General features: G+C 33.4%; 1 long non-coding RNA gene and 1 pseudogene across 1 annotated transcript; both read right to left on the minus strand.

Annotated features, from left to right (window-relative positions):
- Positions 1-1,250: 1,250 nt before the first annotated feature.
- On the minus strand, positions 1,251-16,852 carry LOC115970104 (annotated as a pseudogene).
- A 598-nt stretch (positions 16,853-17,450) lies between these two features.
- Positions 17,451-19,426, minus strand: LOC115971231. The gene is made up of 2 exons (XR_004087266.1): positions 19,184-19,426; positions 17,451-18,470 (listed from the first exon to the last, which is right to left on the minus strand). It is a non-coding gene; the product is annotated as an uncharacterized LOC115971231 (long non-coding RNA).

The following is a 19,426-nucleotide window of genomic DNA, read 5'->3' on the forward strand; positions in this document are numbered from 1 at the left end:
GTAATATGAAAGAAGGTGGGGTATAATTTTTTTTTTTTTAAATATTTTAAATACATGCAAAAGTGGTGTCATAACTTTTGACCAAACTGTTTTATTTTCTATATGTGAGATACCTAAAAATAGAGTATGCTAATTATGAAATTAGGACTTCCACTTTTTTTAGTCATCAATTTTTTATTTATTTTTAATGTTTAGTTTGCCCCCTAGAAAAATTTCTGACTCCGGTTTACCCCACACTTATTTCTCAAACCCAATAAAAGGATTCAAATTCAATCAAGCATTAAATGATGATTGTCCTAAATCCTCAAAGTCAGCTTGTCCCTTTTATAGTGTGAGAAATAAGTGTGGGGTAAACCAATGAGTTTAGCAAGCCTTCCCTACATTGAGCAGGACTTTTGAGAGCGCCAAAAAATATATTTAAAATAACCTGAAATGAAGGGCATGAGTCCTAAACTGAATTAGAGAAATATAGAATATCAAAATTGCAGTAAAACTCACCCTTATTCACACAAAAATCCTTACACCTTCATACACATCATGATTAGTTAAGTAGATAGCTTAGTATATTTTTTGTGCATTCTTAAAGGTACTAAACAGTCTAAACATAGCTTATCAAAAACAGTCTAAACATAAAATTATTACTTCTCCTCCATTACATGGATCATGATCATCCCCATCCTAATGCTAACAATTCCATTCATTTCAATTTTGGCATTTGTTGCAGTGTTTTCCCTTTGTTGGAGGCTTGTTAAGTGTATTGAGGCACTCCACTAGCCTTCTTTGCCAATTGTGCAGACAAGGGTGGTGGATTCAACTCCCCAAACTAATTCAAAGTCCACAGAGAGAACCGATCAAGCACGAGCAGGTGGCAATCCAAAAAAAGGACCCAACAATCTTGTCATGCAATCTTTGTTTAAGGAACCTTTGCCTTGGCACAAATGACACCAAGAGTTGATACACAACACAACCATTCCATTGCTTGCCAATCAAGTAGTATTTTTCTTTGGGGCAACTTGAATATAGATGAGATTCTTTGGAGATTAAATCTTGTTTTTCCTTATATGTCTCAATTGAATTGACTCTGTGATTATCAAACTTAGTCAGTTATGTCTCACAAGCCAACGCAGCTTAGATATCAGGGTTCGATGCATTGGTCATACTCACAGTATTTCACCATGGTGAATTGTAAGCAGATAAGTGAAAGAGTTAATTCTTTTTCAATTAAAAACCTAAAGTAGTGAAATTTTAAATAAATAAATAAGGTAAATCTCCATATGAAACATTTGTGTAGCTTCTTAAATAGCGCCTTACATTTGATAGTGTTTCTCTCACTACATGACACAAACTACACCTCTACCAAAAAATGTAAGGAATTAAGGTGTCAAAATCACAAAAGGAAGATTGCAAAATCCATGCTAAACAGTTACATCCATGATTATATAAATACATATGATTAAGATTTGAAGAATGTACAAAACGCTTTTTAGTTTACACAAGAAAAATTTTGAAGGAAAATAATGACGAATTCTCATCGACCCTGTTTGATAGCGTCACCAATCATAGGTTTAGAAGCATTTGCTGGTGAATTCCCTACATCACCCACAATGCTTGTACTAGCTGTTGATGAGTTGAAATAGCTAATATCAGTTGCACCCTTACCGATTACGTTGGTTATATCATCAAATTTCCAATTTGTCAAATATCCTGGCCTTGAAGTTACAGTGCTCACTTCAATATCTCCAGAGAGCATTGCCACCACACGCGACATTGATGGTCGTAACGTTGGGGATGCTTGAGTGCACAAAAGAGATACTCCTATTAGTCGTTTTACTTCTTCCTCATTGAATTCTGATAATTTAGAGTCCACAAGATCAACTTCACGGTTGTTTTCATGCAACTGCCAAGCCTGAGAAAGATATATATTTTATCAGAGCAGCTTTACAATATTGTGTACAAGTGGTGGCAGTGAGTGATCCATTTGTTTCAATGAGATAACTTTCTAGTGGTTCAGAATATTCGATGAGATAACTTTCTAGTGGTTCAGAATATAGTATAGAAGTAGTGGAAGTGAGAATCCAATTGTTTCAATGAGTCTAGCTGTCCAAGTGTTCATAATATAGTATAAAGGTATTGTTAGTGAGTATTCAAATTGTTTGAATGAACAAGACAACCATGTTTTAGTTTATTGGGGATCTATATAAAATCTACTTGTTTTCCCTAAAGTCACCCACATGTTCATCTTGTGAATCTAACAGTCACTCCATTTTAAATACTCATTTTGAATGTTCTGTGACATATGGATGAGTGACACTGACAGGTCAAGATTGAAATATATTTCTATATAAGAGTGTGTAAACTTCAACATCAAGAACATCACAAATTATGAATAATCAAGAACATGTGTGTTATCATGAATTTCATCAAATAACTTGGAACGAGACCATTACATAGTATTTGGTCACACAAAAAGTAGACTCTTACTCGCATAGATTTAGGTATGGAGACTCATTTGATTTCCCATTATGCTGCAAGGTGGACTCATTTTGCAAATACTCTAAATAAGCAAATAAAATTATTTTGCTTCCTTTAGACGTCCTAACTTTCCTCTTTATTTATTGGTAAGTTATGATCCAAGTTTTGCTGGTACTTCAACTTTTGGCAGAACCAAAAAAAATATATATATATTTGTGGATGGATCGTGACTGTCATGAACCCAAAACACATATCCAGACAAAAATAAATGCTACTGAAACTTTTTGAATGAAAAAATCCATCCAATTAAAGAAAGATGACTGTCATGGTGCACAAAAATATTGTTCATACCCATTCAAGAATATATATCTTTTCTTCTTCCAAGCTTGAGTCAGAATTTGGCCTGCCACTAACAAGCTCTAAAGCCACAACACCAAAGGCAAACACATCAGCCTTCTCTGTAAGGTGCCCACGCATGGCGTACTCCGGTGCAAGATACCCACTGCATCAGTAAAAATCACATACACAAATTAGTGCTAATCTAACTAAATCAATAAATAAATAAAAAAGGATTATGTAATTCACAAAGACAAGGTGACAAGCTAAGCCTCTAGTATCTTACATAGTCCCTGCAACGCGTGTGCTTATGTGGGTCTTTTTATCATCATAAAGCTTGGCCAAGCCAAAGTCTGATATTTTGGGGATGAGATCAGAGTCAAGCAGGATATTACTAGCCTTCACATCTCTGTGCACAATCCGAAGCCGTGACTCCTCATGAAGATAAACTAAACCTCTTGCCACACCCAAGCATATATTGAAGCGTGTTGACCAATCGAGATTCAAGGTTCTTTTTCCTGTCTCATGCAAGCATATAAATTAAATCTACATAGTATAAATAAATACTTACACACACAATTAGCAACAGCAAAGATGCGTTCACATACCAAATAATGCTTGATCAAGACTTTTATTCTCTAAATACTCGTACACAAGGAGTCGTTTATCTCCCTCAATGCAACATCCATACAACTTCACAAGGTTACGGTGTTGCACAGCAGATATAGTAGCAATCTCAGTTAGGAATTGGTTCTTTCCTTGGTGTGATGTTACAGACAGTTGCTTCACAGCAATTACTCTCCCATCATTAAGTGTTCCCTATTCGATACAAAATACCAAACAAAATAGTAAAGAATCTGTTTAAAAAATATCACCCATCTACGTTTAATTTTAATCTATTATAGTAAATAGAAAAGAAGAGTTTGGATAATTAGGATGGATGGCTTAATAGAGATGTAATTTAGACTTCTTATCTGATTGATGTCTTAAGTAAAGTCAAACAATGTAAAACAAAACCACACAATACCCAATTATACATAAAATTTATAAGGATAAATTTCAAAAAATTGTAGTTGCTTAATGGTCACCATCACTATGAACTTGCATGTCCATTTTAATCATTTTCAATTTTATGCCTCATACCATTCAAGGAAAAGTATCAGGCAGGAATGACAGGTTGCCCAATATAAATTTTCTACAAAGCACTAGATTGCCTTCATATGGCCCAAAACTTCGATTTCTAAAATAAAAAACTTGCTTTCTGGAGTGTTTTTCCTTCCAATGATACAAGCAATACATCTGGCAAGCTATAAACTACCAAAAACGTAATCTTATGGATCCCATTTCATAGATCAGGTAACGAACCTTACTAATGTCTAGAAAAGAAGGAATAAAAAAAATAAAAATAAAAAACTTTTATTCTCCAAGTAAATATAATCTTGTTTGGACTTCAATTATTTGGTCAGAATCTCCTAATACTAAAAGATTTTGGAGATGCTTTATTCGTACCAACTATGATTACTCAAACTACTATACCCTCCACAAAATGTAATTACCCATCTATTGGTTCCCATGATTATCAAATCTAACAAACATCAGCCAAAGATGATTTTTTCTTGACTAGTCCATTTTTAACAATCTTAAACAACTACTCAAACTTTAAACCATCCATGAGGATATTAATTTTCCATAATCAACAATGCAGGATTTTATCATAGTTTGTTTAGAGTGAGACTACATAGAATGTGTCCAATAAAATTTTTTTTTTTTTTGGGGCAAATTACGTTTTAAACTATATAGTTTGGGTTGATTGCAATTGAAGCCTAAACTTAAAAAGTTTCAATTCACCTCCTCCATCTATTTTTTCCAAAATCGTTTACCAAATACATGTGCCTATACAACTGTGTTTTACAAAGCTTAATAACACAAATTTGACACCTAATAATATAAAAAAAGGAAATACGGCATTATTTTGGACTTACCAAAGTGCGCCCTTTTGGACTCGGGTAAGTAAATGGCATTAAGGAAATAGGGATAGAAGGGGTTGGTTAATTGAAAGTTCTCCTTGCTAATTTGCTAAGTGGAAATGTGGTTTTTTAGTTTTGCATTATTTTGTCATTTGGTTTGTTAGTTTCTGGGATTTTGTCCCTGATCTGTGTATTTGGTAGTCAATCATGGTTGCGTAGTTTAGATATTGTTGTCTAGTTGTAGTTGGGAGCTGTTTGCTCTGTTGTAGCCCTTAACTGTTGTGGCTGGTTTCAGCTTGTTGCTTAATAAAATTCACTTGATTATTGGTGAAAAAAAAACTTTCAACTTCTAAGTAAAGTAGAAAGATAACAGAAAAAGAAGATGAATGTGAATTAGAACTAGTAAAAGAAATAGAAAGGGGCATATGGATATGGGATTATGAATCTTCATTTATTTTTGGATCAATTTAATTCTACAGCAATTGCAACTGCAGCTTCTCGCCAATCATAGGAACAAGATATCATGGTAAAGACAACCAAGTAATTTCACAACAAATGGAAAAAGAAAATAAAAGGATAATATAAAGCAAAAGAAAAAGGGTGATGTTTAACTCTGTGATTTGTCAATAGCTATTTCTTGGAAATATCAATAGATGCATAGAAGCTCTAAACTTATATCAGACAGTCAACTTTAAGGCAATGGCTTGGTTTCAGCCACTAAAGTTCTTGATTAGAATAAGGAGTTACCTTATAAACTGGTCCAAATCCTCCCTCTCCAAGCTTATTATCAGGATTAAAATCTTCTGTAGTTGTCTTTAGCTCAGCATAGCTGAAAGTGAATGTTTTAGCATCTATTCCAAGGAGCTCTGCAATGTCAACATAAACACAGGTTGTAACACTGAATCCAATAACTAGTAATCGATTTGCTTGAGTGGTTTAAAGCAGAAAACTCAGCAACGTTTTTGCAAACTAAATGAGGAACTATCCTTTTCTTAAGTATCAACGATCAATGTGTTTTAGTCCAGAATGTTGTTGCACTGAAGCAGGAGATTGGGTAGGAAGCTTAATAAATGGGAATTTGTCTATAGCCTTTGTCTATAGCCTGGGGCTTCATTGGCCACATAAATTATGTTTCTCCCTACTCCTTTTTGGCCATATATGTCTGTTTGTGTGTGCATGCGTATTATTCCAGGACATGTATAGAAAGAGGTTTTAGTAAAAATGCTGATGTATACAAGAAATGATACACTGCATTTTATACTCAACCTATTATGGAGTATGCGGAGGCCACCTCACTAATAGCAAGTACCATAGCATCACATAAGGAAAGAGTTCCATCTTTCTAACATGTAGAGAAAACTGAATAAAGTTTGATAACTATCGTCATGCATGTGCAACATGATTTTTGGCCTACCTTCCTCAACATTGGTTGGCGGTTTTCTTCTTCGAACAATATAGAAAACAATGAAAACAGCCAGAAAGATGGTCAATAATAACAGTGGGTGTAAATTCTATTCTTGTTGCTGCTTGGAGGACTGTTACTAACAGTGGGTGTAAATTCTATACCAAAGTAAGATAGTCAAGAATATGTTACTAAATTGTGAGGAAACCAATACCTAATCTTTCTAAATTGCATCTATAGTTTCTGCACTTTTTTACCTGGGGTAGCACTGATGGCTGAAATAGAAGGCCCATAAGTACCTTGAGCAGGTACACAGCAAGTCCCCTTTCCAGCCCAGAAGAGATGGATTTCAAGGTAGTTTTCTGATACCTGAACATTATTATGTTCCTTCTGAACAGCTACAAAAGAGGCACCACCAGCTTCCTTTCGTATGTCAAAATCCTTTAAAACAAGATTCCCCTAGAGTAAACAAATTCAAAAATTAGCCCCCCCCAAAAAAAAGGAATGAGGATAAGAGGAAAGAGGTCATTTTATAGGAAAATTGGAGAGGGAATACATCAAAGGTTTCATTCAAAATCCTTATCATGATTATAGACATATTTTAGATATCAAAACTATTTTGAGTTTTGGATATAAATTGCAAAAAAAGTGAAGAAATCACGGAGGTAATGGTTGTACCGTACTTGACAAAAATTCTGAGAAAAATAAGAGCAAAATAGATAGTTAAAGAAAACATGAGGAGGGGCCAAAATCAATGGAGTCGATACCGTACCGTACCGGCCGGTATTTTCCTTACCGGAGCTTAAAACGGTACCGAAACACTTGTGTTTCGTTCCGGTTCAAATACCGGTTATACCGGGTTGTTCACTTGTTTCGGCTATACCAGACGAAATATCACATTTCGGCCGGAAAAATCATACCGGACCGGAACATGACTTTCAGATCAAAAAGAAAGAAAAATTTTCAGATCCAATATCTCTCTCCCCTCTTTCAGTAACATATTAACTTACGGTCTCTCACTATGCTACTGCCGCCGCCAGAAAATCACCGCCACGTTGCCGGAGTCCCATTTCGCTGATCTCCTCCTCCCACTTCTTCATCTTCTTCGTTAAATAACCCAGAACCTCTTTCCTGGCGTTTGTTTTGTTTTGGTTTGGCTTCATTGTTTTGTTTTGGTTTGGCTTCATCTTCATCTTCGGTTTCTTTTGTTTTGTCCCTTTTGTTTATGTGATTGACCAGCTTTACCCAACTTTTACTTCCAATAAATTCCAAGTTCCAACTTCAGCACCATTATTATTAAAGATGAAGATGATTTCAAACTTAACTTCCTTTTATTAACGCCCGTTTGGTAGGCCATTTCAAACACCATTTTTAATTTTTAAATAATATTATTAATTTTTTTACATACTTTTTTTTACTTATATGTATTTTAAAAAATTACAAACATTATTACTCAAACTCCTCTATCAAATGGACCCTAAGTATTTTATTTATTTTTAATTTATGTATTTTATTTTTAACTTCAACTACAGTACCCCAAATATAAGAGCAACCACATCAATTCGCTTAAAATTTTTTGTCTATTTTACACTAAAAACCTACTTTTTCTATTTTACACTACCACATTTCCAAAACACCCACATCAGTTAATCTATTTTATAAATCTATTCTAATTAAATAATATTATTTATTTTTTATTATTATTTATTAATACTCGTTTCTCTCTTTCCGTCACCCATTCTCTCTTTCCCTCATAATCTATTTTCATTTTTCAGCTCACTCACCTATTTCTCTCTTTCCCTCACCCACTCCCAGCTCACCGATCCAGCTCACTCCCAACTCACCACCGTCGCCACCTCAGCCATCAGCCGATTCGGCCTCCCTTTCGCTTATGCCCTCCCTCTCTCCTTCGCCCCTCCCTCTCTCCTCCACCACCGACCCTTTGCCTCCCGCCCCCAATCGAAGACAGCAATGGAAGACCTGACAAGAGCAGATCCGGCTCTGTTAGGCATTTCATGTGAGTTTTCCATTGAGTATGGTTTGGGCTGGGTTTTCTGATGGGTTTGGACTGTTTTTGGGTTGGATTTCCCAATGAGTTTTGATTGATTTTGAGTTGGGTTTTTTAGTGGGTTTGTGTTGATTTTGAGTTGGATTTTCTAATTGCTTTTCTGTTGATTTTGGTTAATTTTCTGTTGATTTTGGGATTTTTTTTGTGCTAGGTTGCGGTGTTTGGTGGTGGCCCTGGGTTTGGTGGTTGAGTGGTTATTTTCTTCTTCCTTCTTATTCTACCGCACTAGTTTGTTGTAGTTTGACAGAGGAGAGAGAAAAAAAGAATTAAAAAATCATTTACACGGTGAATAGTAACCGTGCATATATGCACAGTTACTATTCATTTACACAGCCATGGTGTATATTTGCACATCTTTACAAAGACTAATGTGGGTGTTTTTTGGGTTAGAATGTGTAAAATTGGTACTTTTTTCTATTTTAGAAGATTATAGATGAGCTGATGTGGTTGCTCTAACAATATCTAATCAATTTATTATTACAATAATAATAAATAAGAAAACCTACTACCATGTGTCATCTAAAAAAAACTTTGTATTATTAACAATAATAATTAAAAATAATATCAATGTATAATGAATTTTAAAAGATAGCATCCTTTGAGGTTAAAACTCTCAAAGGATCCAAGATATTTAAATGAGTTTTTTTTTTTTTTTTAAAGATATTTAAATGAGATGTTTTATAATTTATAAATACTTTTAATAAATTATGTGCACTTTGACTTTTACTAACATGAGTTTTACACTTCATCATTACTAAATTTGAACTCTTTATAAAATAACGGTAATTCTGAAACGGTACACTGATATTGATAGGTACCGAAACATTTCAGTCCACTTGTTAAACTGGTACAATCTCCGGTACGAAATTGACTCCCTTGGCCAAAATAGAGAACTGCTAGTGGCAAATTTAGAATTGATTAGATAATTTCAATTGTAAATATGCATCATATTCAACAAAAATCTATATTGATGAATAAGACAGTCAATATATTTGTTCTTATACTCTTTTTCTATAAAGAAATATACACTTAGATTGGCATCATAATCCCTAGTCACGATCATGGTGCGAAATTATTAAAGTACACAATTAACGGTTAGCAAAGAAACTTACACTTACATACTAGGGTGAATAAACTTTATAGGCAATGCAAACTTCATTTTAAATGAAAATACTGAAGTTCTAAAACAATTCGATAATATGATGCAGACCTGGATATAAATATCAAAGACATGCCTCCCAAGACCTTGCCATGTGTTAGAGTTTACAAACGCATTTCTGCAAATTGGAGGCTCACAATGTAGTTTCCATTCTCAAGCCCTAGGCCATAGTATCGTAATGATGAAGCAGAGAGTTGAGCTGTTTGGAATAGCTTTGAGTCTAAAGTATTTGTGAATTGTGATAACGAAGAACTTGTATACTGAGCATTATTGGACCCACTAAAATATCCAACATTACTAAATGCCCACCTTTCTGTGTCAACCACATAATTTGTGGCTGGACCAAGTGTCTCATTATCCCTCTCATACAAAATCCCATTAGAAGAGGTAATCAGAGGCCCACCACACTTAATTGCAAACTCTGTAAACAATATATTAAAAAAAAAAAAAAAACAATCATTGATGTGTAAGCTCGGAAAAGGTAATTAAATTTAGCATTCATAAGCATGCTATGCATTTCAATAGTGGGCATGCTTGAATTTAGAATTCTGACTAGTAGTCTTAAAATATATATATATATATATATATATATATATATATAGAATGTAAGCTCAAAAATAGTTTAATTATCTGCAAGTTGAATGTGCGACTTAGTGCTAAGTACAAAAGATTTACATATTCAAACTTGAGCTTTTTAAATACTCTTTTAATGATCACCAATATAGGGTCCTTGGCAGAGGTTCACTGACCTTGCAATTTTTCTTTTTAAAGTACATCAATATTTTGTAAACATTTGAAGTTTCATCAATTCGTATTCTGCTTAGAGGCACCAATCCTAGAGTATAATCTTATCGAAGTTTGACCTCAATACCTACTAATACTTTCCAATATTACAATCAAGTGCGATTTTTTAAATTGTACTTACATCTTCCAATGCCTTGATTGCAAGGAGAACCCTGTTGAAGACAGCTCAATCCTGAAGGCAAAACACTAAAGCAGAACAGAAATGCACTTAGGCAAGGAATATGTCTAAGTGAAACTTAAATGACTAATTTGAAAATAAGTTAAAGTTGGAGGATATAATTTGGAGTTTAAACTTAAATAAATATGTTTATATAAAAATATATTTTCTTGATCATTACATGGGATGTGGATGGGTAGAAAACTAGATATGTAATTACAGTCCATTTCTATTTTTATTTTATTTGAGAAAAAGTAATGGATGATGTAAAACTGACTCAGATATCATGATTGCTACACATTTGATAATTGCCATGCACTTAGTCTGCAATTATGCAGTCTACATCAAACAATTATTATATAGTCCAAAATTTTAAGATTATAACTTTCCGAGTTTTTGAAATTTTCAAACAATAACCAAAAGACTTTGGAAGTTTTGAAAAATGACCAAAGACTTGGTGAGATGTTAACAAGATTAAAGACTTCTAATGGTGTCATTTGTTTTCATGATTAAAGGTATCTGGCATATCAATGACTTAAAAAGAGCTGCAATTATTTTCTTCCACAAAAAATTTTGAGAGATAAAGCTACTAAGGGTCTATATGGATACTGCTTATTGTTGAAAATTAAAAACATTGTAGTAAAATAATTTTAAAATGTGTGAATAATTCCGTGAGACCCGGTTTTAAAGAAAAAGTTGCTAAATGAAGGGACTTGTGGGTCCCGTAAACAGTGCACAGAACCCACAAAAAAAAGCTTCCGCTGGGAAATGCGCAAAACGCGCTTCCCAAAACGGAGGCTAAGCGTGCGTTTGGATTTTGATTATAAATGAAAATTATTTCACTATTCAGCTTATTTTTGCTATTATTTATGGGTTTCACTGCACTTTTTGACACTATTCATGGGCCCTACTGTACTGTTTCAACTAACTTTTACCTTTATCTACAGTACTTTCAGCAATAATTTCTCAGTTTCAATAAAATAAGTGGTATCCAAACACATCCTAATTAAACTTTTCCTACTTATTATTTTGGAAAACTCTATCTTCCCCATAAGTTCACTCCCCCTAGTAAATTATCAAAATATTACAAATGTAGGTATACGTATTTAGAAAAAGCTAGTCCATGTTAGGAAAGAGCAATCTAAAAATTCATGTATTATATTGTTTAAGTTGCACCAATCACATTTTTGTTATCCATTTATCATTGTTTTGCAATACACTTTATTACTCTAAAAAATTTAGTGCAATTTGTAATATCTTTAAAATTTTAGTAATAAGGGTTTCAAAGATTAAGAAATAGAAATAACATTAGGTATATAAGAAAAAGAAAAAAAAAAACAAAAAACAAAAATCAGTGCTACTTATTAAAAATAGGAAAGATGAAGTTGGCTATGCCATTGTATGCATGAAATACAATACCAAATTTGACCCTCTAGACGTTATCAGTTTTTTTTTTTTTTTTTTGGTAAACATAAAATGGGAGGATTTATGGTTATATTACACTCCCAGGCAGGGCGCCAGGCAAACCCCGGAGTTCAGCCTATGTGGGATTTTAACCCCACTAAGGATGCCCACCAACGGACTCCTGCGGGCGGCGGGACTAGACATTATCAGTTATCACCTTATGTTCAATTTTTATTAATTGGAGCATTCTCATTTTGTAGCTTGTAGGTCATGACTCATGACTATACCATTACCAAATTGGACCCTCTAGACGTTATCACTTTATGCTCAACTTTTATTTAGTTTTTTTTTTTTTTTTTTTTTTGGCTGCGATTATTAAGAAATTTTCTGCTATTACAATGATCTTAGATACAATATTCCTAAGGGTGTTTTTCATAAGTGCTTCCACTCTAGTAATGTAAACTTCCATTTAAACCAATGGCTTGAGTACTGGCTTTTTTATTTGTGCAATTAGTATCTGCCTAAATTATAATGATTTAATTAATAATTATGCCAAGAGGATGCCTTTGTCTTATTTTCTGGGTTCTTGACAATATGCTAAATGTGTAGCATAAATGTCATAATAATAAGTTAATTATTTCCATAAACAGATGGTCCTAAATAGGCAAAGACATTTCCTTAAAATGAAAAGAAAAAGAAAAAAAAAAAAATATATATATATATATATAGACATAATCTACATTAATAAAAATTTATCCAGTACAAGTATCGGACTGAGTGAATTTAAATCTAAAGTATTTTTTTATGGGGTAATTCTACGGTACCCAAAAAAAAAAGGGGTACAGTACCCACTAGTAGGTAACCTGCTATACCAGATTACTTTTTTCTCATATTTGACAGTTTCATCCTCACATTGTGTAGTTTTAACATCATATATGACAATTCTTTTCTCACATTTAGTGGTTTCCTTACTTTTTTCTCATATTTGATAGTTTCATCCTCACATTGTCTAATCTCCAATATCACATGTGATAGTTCTTTTCGCACATTATGCGATTCCCTTACTTTTTTTTCTCACATTTGACGATTTCATCCTCACACTGTACGGTTCCAATATCACGTGTGATAGTTATTTTATCACATTAGGTGGTTTCCTTACTTTTTTCTCACACTTGACGGTTCCATCCTCACATTGTGCTGTCTCAACATCATATATGACAGTTCTTTTCTCACATTTGGTGGTTCCCTTACTTTTTTCTTATATTTGACGGTTCTATCCTCATATTATGCAATTCCAACATCACATATGATAGATTTTTTCTCACATTTGGTGATTCCCTTACTTTTTTTCTCACATTTGACGGTTCCATCCTCACATTATATAGTTCCAACATTATATATGATAGTTCTTTTTTACATTTGGTGATTCCCTTACTTTTTTCCTCACATTTGACAGTTTCATCATCATATTGTGCAGTTCTAATATCATAGGTAACAGTTCTTTTGTTGTATTTGGTGGTTCCCTTACTCTTTTTTTTTCCCCGCATTTGACAATTTCATCCTCACATTGTGCAGTTCTAACATCACATGTGACAGTTTTTCTCACACTTGACGATTCAATCTTCACATTTTGCAGTTCCAACATCACATGCGACAGTTCTTTTCTCACATTTGGTGGTTTCCTTACTTTTTTCTCACATTTGATAGTTTCATTCTCACATTGTGCAATTCCAACATCACATGTGACAGTTATTTTCTCACATTTGGTGGTTCCTTTACTTTTTTTTCTCACATTTGATAGTTTCATTCTCACATTGTGCAGTTCCAATATTAAATATGACAGTTTTTTTGTCATATTTTGGTGGTTTCCTCATTTTTTTTTCTCACATTTGATGGTTCCAACTTCACATTGTGTAGTTCTAACATCACATTTGACAGTTCTTTTGTCACATATAGCGGTTCCTTTATTATTTTTTTTCTCAAATTTGATGGTTCAATTGTTATATTAAACAATATTAACATCGCATCTGTTCTATTTTTGTCACGTGCGACAGTTCTTTTGTCACATGTGACAATTTGTTTGTTACATGTGATAGTTCTTTTCTCACATTTGGTAGTTCCTTTACTTTTTTCTCACATTTGATGATTCCATCCTCACATTGTGCAGTTCCAACATCATATGTGACAGTTCTTTTCTCACATTTAGTGGTTCCTTTACTTTTTTTTCTTATATTTGATGATTTCATCCTCACATTGTGCAGTTCCAACATCACACGTGACAGTTCTTTTGTCACATTAGGTAGTTCCCTTACTTTTTCTCACACTTAACGATTCTATACTCACATTGTGTAGTTCCAACATCACATATAACAACTCTTTTGTCATATTTGATAGTTCCTTTATTTTTTCTCAAATTTGACAGTTCTATTTTCACATTGTGTAATTCTAACATCACATGTGACAGTTCTTTTGTCACATTAGGTAGTTTCCTTATTTTTTTTTTCTCACATTTGATAGTTTCATCCTCACATTGTGTAGTTCCAACATTATATGTAATAGTTATTTTGTTACATTCGGTAGTTACCTTATTTTTTTTCTCACATTTGATGGTTCCAACCTTATATTGTGCAATTCCAATATCACATTTGACAGTACTTTTGTCACATTTTGTAGTTTGTTTTTTTTTCCTTACATTTTATGGTTCCATTATCATATTCAGCAATATCAACATCACATTTGATGGTACTTTTGTCACATTTAATATTTCACTTTGTTTTTTCTCACGTTTAACGGTTCCATCCTCACATTGTGCAGTTCCAACATCACATGTTACTATTTTTTTGTCCGTTTTGGTGGTTCCCCTTTTTTTTCCTATCATTTGATGGTTCCCTTTTTTTGTCCTATCATTTAATGGTTTCATTGTCACATTCGGCTGTACTAACATCATATTTGATAGTACTTTTGTCACATTTAGTAGTTCTCTTATTTTTTTCTCATATTTGACAGTTTTATCCTTATATTGTGCAGCACTAACATCACTTGTGACTTTACTTTTGTCACATTTGGTAGTTCCTTTATTTTTCTCACATTTGATGGTTTTATTGTCACATTAGGCAGTACCAATATCACATCTGACTAGGGATGTCAATGTTCGACCCAACCCACGAACACGACACGAACCCAACACGGTTTTTTTTGGGTTAGGGTTGGGCCTTAATGGGTTTGGGTCATAAATGGGTTGACCCGAAAGCGACACGATAAGAAACGTGTCATAAGCGGGTCAACCCGCGTAACCCGCAATAGACACGTTTGACACACCAATTTATTTGTGTCAAACCCAAAATGACCCACTTAACACAACCCGTTTAACTCGTATAACAAATAAATAATTATTTTATTTTAGATTTTTCAAATACCTTTTATATCCAACATATATTTTAAATTTAAAAAGAAAAGTAAGTAATTACAAATGAGAAAGGTAATCTTATTTGTTTCATTAGTTATTATTACTCTTATATTATTATTATTTAGTTCTTGTCAAACTGTTGAGGCATGATCATATTTTGTAACTACTAATACTTTTTTTTTTTTTTTTTGGCATAGAACTTGTACAAATGAAATTGGATGAACTTGTGGAAGATGTTATGAACTTGGACATCAACAAAGAATCTATGGATAATAATCGTGGTCATAGTCAGGATTAGTCTACTATTTGCTTAAATTCTTTCAATATTGATACTTAGCATTTGGCGAATTCCAAGGATATTATATTTTTGTTGAACTATGTTATTTTATTTTTGTTAAACTATGTTATTTTGAATTTGGGTTGAAGTGTTGCACTTCTTTTGGAGTGTAAAGAACTTATTTCTAGATGAATGTTATATTTTTATTGAACTATATTATTTTGAATGTGGGTCGAAGACATAAAGTGTATGCACTGGTTTTTGGGATGTAAAAAATAATAATTTATAGATGGATGTTATATTTAATATTATATAGGTTGAAATGGGTTGTGTTACATTCGTGTCAACCCAACACGATTCGTTTATTAAACGTGTCAAATGGGTTGGGTCAGGTCAACCCGCCTTATTAACAGGTCGGGTTAGGGTTGAAGGATCCTGACACGATTATTAAATGGGTCGGGTTAGGGTTGAGCCATTTAGTCTAATACCCCTACCTCGACACGACACGAACCCGACACGCTAACCCGAATTGACACCCCTGCATCTGACTATACTTTAGTCACATTCACTAGTATTCTTTTTTTCTCATATTTGACAATTCCATTATTACATTGAGTAATACTAACAACACTTCTGACCGTACTTTTGTCACATTTAGTGTATCCTATTTTTTTTTCTCACATTGGACAGTTCCATTATTATATTAGGTAGTACTAACATCGCTTTTGACTGTACTTTTGTCACATTTAGTGATACCTTTTTTTTCCCTCACCTTTAATAGTTTTATCATCACATTGGGTAGTACCAATATCACATCCAACTGTACTTTTACATTTGGGTCCACCACTAAAGTCACGTTTTTACTTACTAATAACTGCTCATTACAATAAAAAATTTTTAAAAAATTTGTAACTCTAACATTTTTCTCCTTTTAAAAGCTATTAAAAAAAAATTTTAGATCTAAAATTTAAAACAAAATAAAAATCCCAACAAATTAGCCCAACCACAAGAATTACTAATAATAAAGTTAAAAACAATTAAGCTCAATTAACCAATTTTAACAAAAACGAACAACCCAACCCTTTTAAAAATCTTAAACAAAATATTTTAGTATCATAAATAATATGATGCGATGGATGACCACTTGAAAAGAAGCAATCCAGACATAGTTTATCTCTTATATTTCTTGATGAAATTGTTTTATAAACTCTAAGGATTCTTAGATATGAAAGTGTGATAGCCTTGAAGGACTCAAAATGGTGATCTTGGTCAAACTTTGATTATTTTAATGTTTTTTGCCCTTGAATATTCACTTCATTAACAAGAATCAAACAAAAATTAGCAGGATCCATACCATCACATTCTTCTGGTGGAGGAATTTGTTTCATACATAGCGGCATATATGGCTCCCACCATAACATAATGGTTCTTCTAAAATTACAACTTTTATCATAATTTGATGGAGTAGTCAAATGTGAGTAATGTACAAATACTTTCATATGAATCCATCACATCACTTCAAAGTTGTGCCCAGATGCTTTATAAAAACAAAATCCACAAAAAAAAAAAAAAAAAAAAAAAGTCAACTAGAATTATCTTGGTTTCTTCCATAAATCTTTCAATATACCAATTAACTTCCTATGTATCTCCCTTAGTAGCTCCCATCACGTTCAAGGCATACCTCCCTCTAAAATAACATAGTTGAGGTCACTTTCTTGATGTTTATATTTTTCTAATTAACATTAATGTGTGAGATTAATAGGGATAAACTATTTATTTATATCTATTATATATTTTTTAAGATGTGCTTTGCAACATCTTAGTGGCATTAGCTTGCTGGTAATACAAACATGTTTTTGCTTGTGTTTACTGTTGTTTTTGTTTTTTTTTTTTTTTTTTTTTTAAGTCTCACACATAAAGGCACAATTATAAATTTGCCAAGTTTCAATAAAAAGATAATCCAAACACAAATGAATCATTCCAAAGCAATATGTAAAATGAGGAAAAAAATTATCTTGATTAAACAAATAGTTAGATGTTTCACTAGCACAATCGTCCATATCCCATTACATATATAAACCGTTTCATTTTTTCCTCCAAGACATAGATTTCATGTTCTTGAAAAGCAACACACTCATATCTCCACCTAAAAAAATACTTACACTCCCCATGCTTGTCAATATTTAGTCGAGCTATAAGTTATAGATGTAACAAATACTCTCCAAAGTGCAGCCAATAAATGTTTGCAGCTATGGTTGTTCTCGTATGGAATGAAGCCACAGAGCAAGACGAATCTTCTTCTTGGTCCCTACATGTAAATAGCTTTTGTGAGAACAGATTAATTGTTTTCCATTGGACATCTATACATGAAATGAAGATGATACATAAGTCAGCTCAAGGTGATTGGCCAGTAAAGGGGCCTTTCAGCTGCAGTCAATAGTCAGTATTTACACTGAGTTGAACTTATTTCCATACAATTTATTGGGCTCACATTAGACTAAAATGTTCAAAGAATAAGACAAGAATCAAAATGTTCAAAGAATTTTCATCACTTTAAAACTCATTATAATTTCAAAGAAAACACTTCCCTAGACCACCTTGACCCTGGTGGTGCTTTTGGAAAAGAAGCTGGGAACTAAATTCACCCCCTGCTATATAACCAAGGTTTAAACTCCTAGCTCATCTCTCTAATTTTGCAGCAACTGAATAAAGCATAAAATTTCTCCTATTTTTCCTCACAATCAAGAAATGTATTTAATTGTCTCAACAACCTATATGGTCCTAGCATAATGGTAACTTGAAATCCCTAAAACCATCAATCTAGACCATCATGAAATACTAGCAAATTATACTCAATCAGTTTAAATTCACAAAGCAACTAAACAATACGCGCCGCTTGTTCATGGACCAAAACCCATTGGCATTACTCCTAAATCTCTCTTCCCTAGACCATTTGCTTCCATTAGTACTAGGATGTGCATGGGCATAGCTTGATATATTTCCTTCCCCCTTTACTACCTGCAAAAGAATTGAACCACACAAACATTGAATCAACAAAACAACACACACAACGCAAATACAAATGAACTAAACTCAATCTAATCAACAAAACAAGTTACTTCTCTAAAACCCAAATCCAATAATTCACCCACCAATTCACACACTCAATAAAACTAAACTCAATTTAACCAACAAAATTAGTTACTTCCCTAAAACCTGTATCCGAAACCTCACCAATCAGTTCACATGGTCCGACAAGCTAAGCTCAACTTAACCAACAAAATTAGTTACTTATAAAACAAACCCTAGTCCGAAAATTCACCAATCAATTCATACATTCAATGAGTTAAACTCAATATAACCAAAAAAACCCAGTTCCTTTTTCCAAAACTCGAATCCGAAAACTAGTCAATCATTCAAGTAGGCACAAAAAAGGGTATGTAGAATTAGAATCACACAACAAAACAAACAACTCAAACAAATCCATAGGTTCATAAGTATCGTGTCCTCCCCACACTCCCAACCAAATTTAATCTCATCCTAACTTATGGATAAGGGTTTCCACGTCTCACTCAAGTTTCAAGTCTGAACATCCCCAAACTCAAAAGTGTAACGATTAAATCACATATATAAGAGCCGAAACTCAAACAAAACAATAATAGCATAAACCCACAAAGTTTAGAGAAATAATATAAGCTCATATCAACGTTAGTCCTATGTAGAGAGCAAACCTGAAGATTGTGGGTGGCGTCGCTGAGTTTGATTGGAAGAGAAGAAGCGCCGCCGATTTGAGGTTGTGGGTGTGCCGCCAAGTTGGATTGAAACTTGTAACTCTGTTTCTTCTCTTGTGGGTATGGTTCTGTTTAGCAGCTGTTTGGTTCTTGTGGTTGGATTAGAAGAGAAGAAGCTAGAGAGGCAAATCGGGAAGAAGATGAGACTGAGCGTGATGCCGTAGAGAGAAAAGCGTAGATGAA

The sequence above is a fragment of the Quercus lobata genome, chromosome 12 (genome assembly GCF_001633185.2).
Source record: "Quercus lobata isolate SW786 chromosome 12, ValleyOak3.0 Primary Assembly, whole genome shotgun sequence".
In the NCBI taxonomy this organism is placed as follows: Eukaryota; Viridiplantae; Streptophyta; class Magnoliopsida; order Fagales; family Fagaceae; genus Quercus; species Quercus lobata.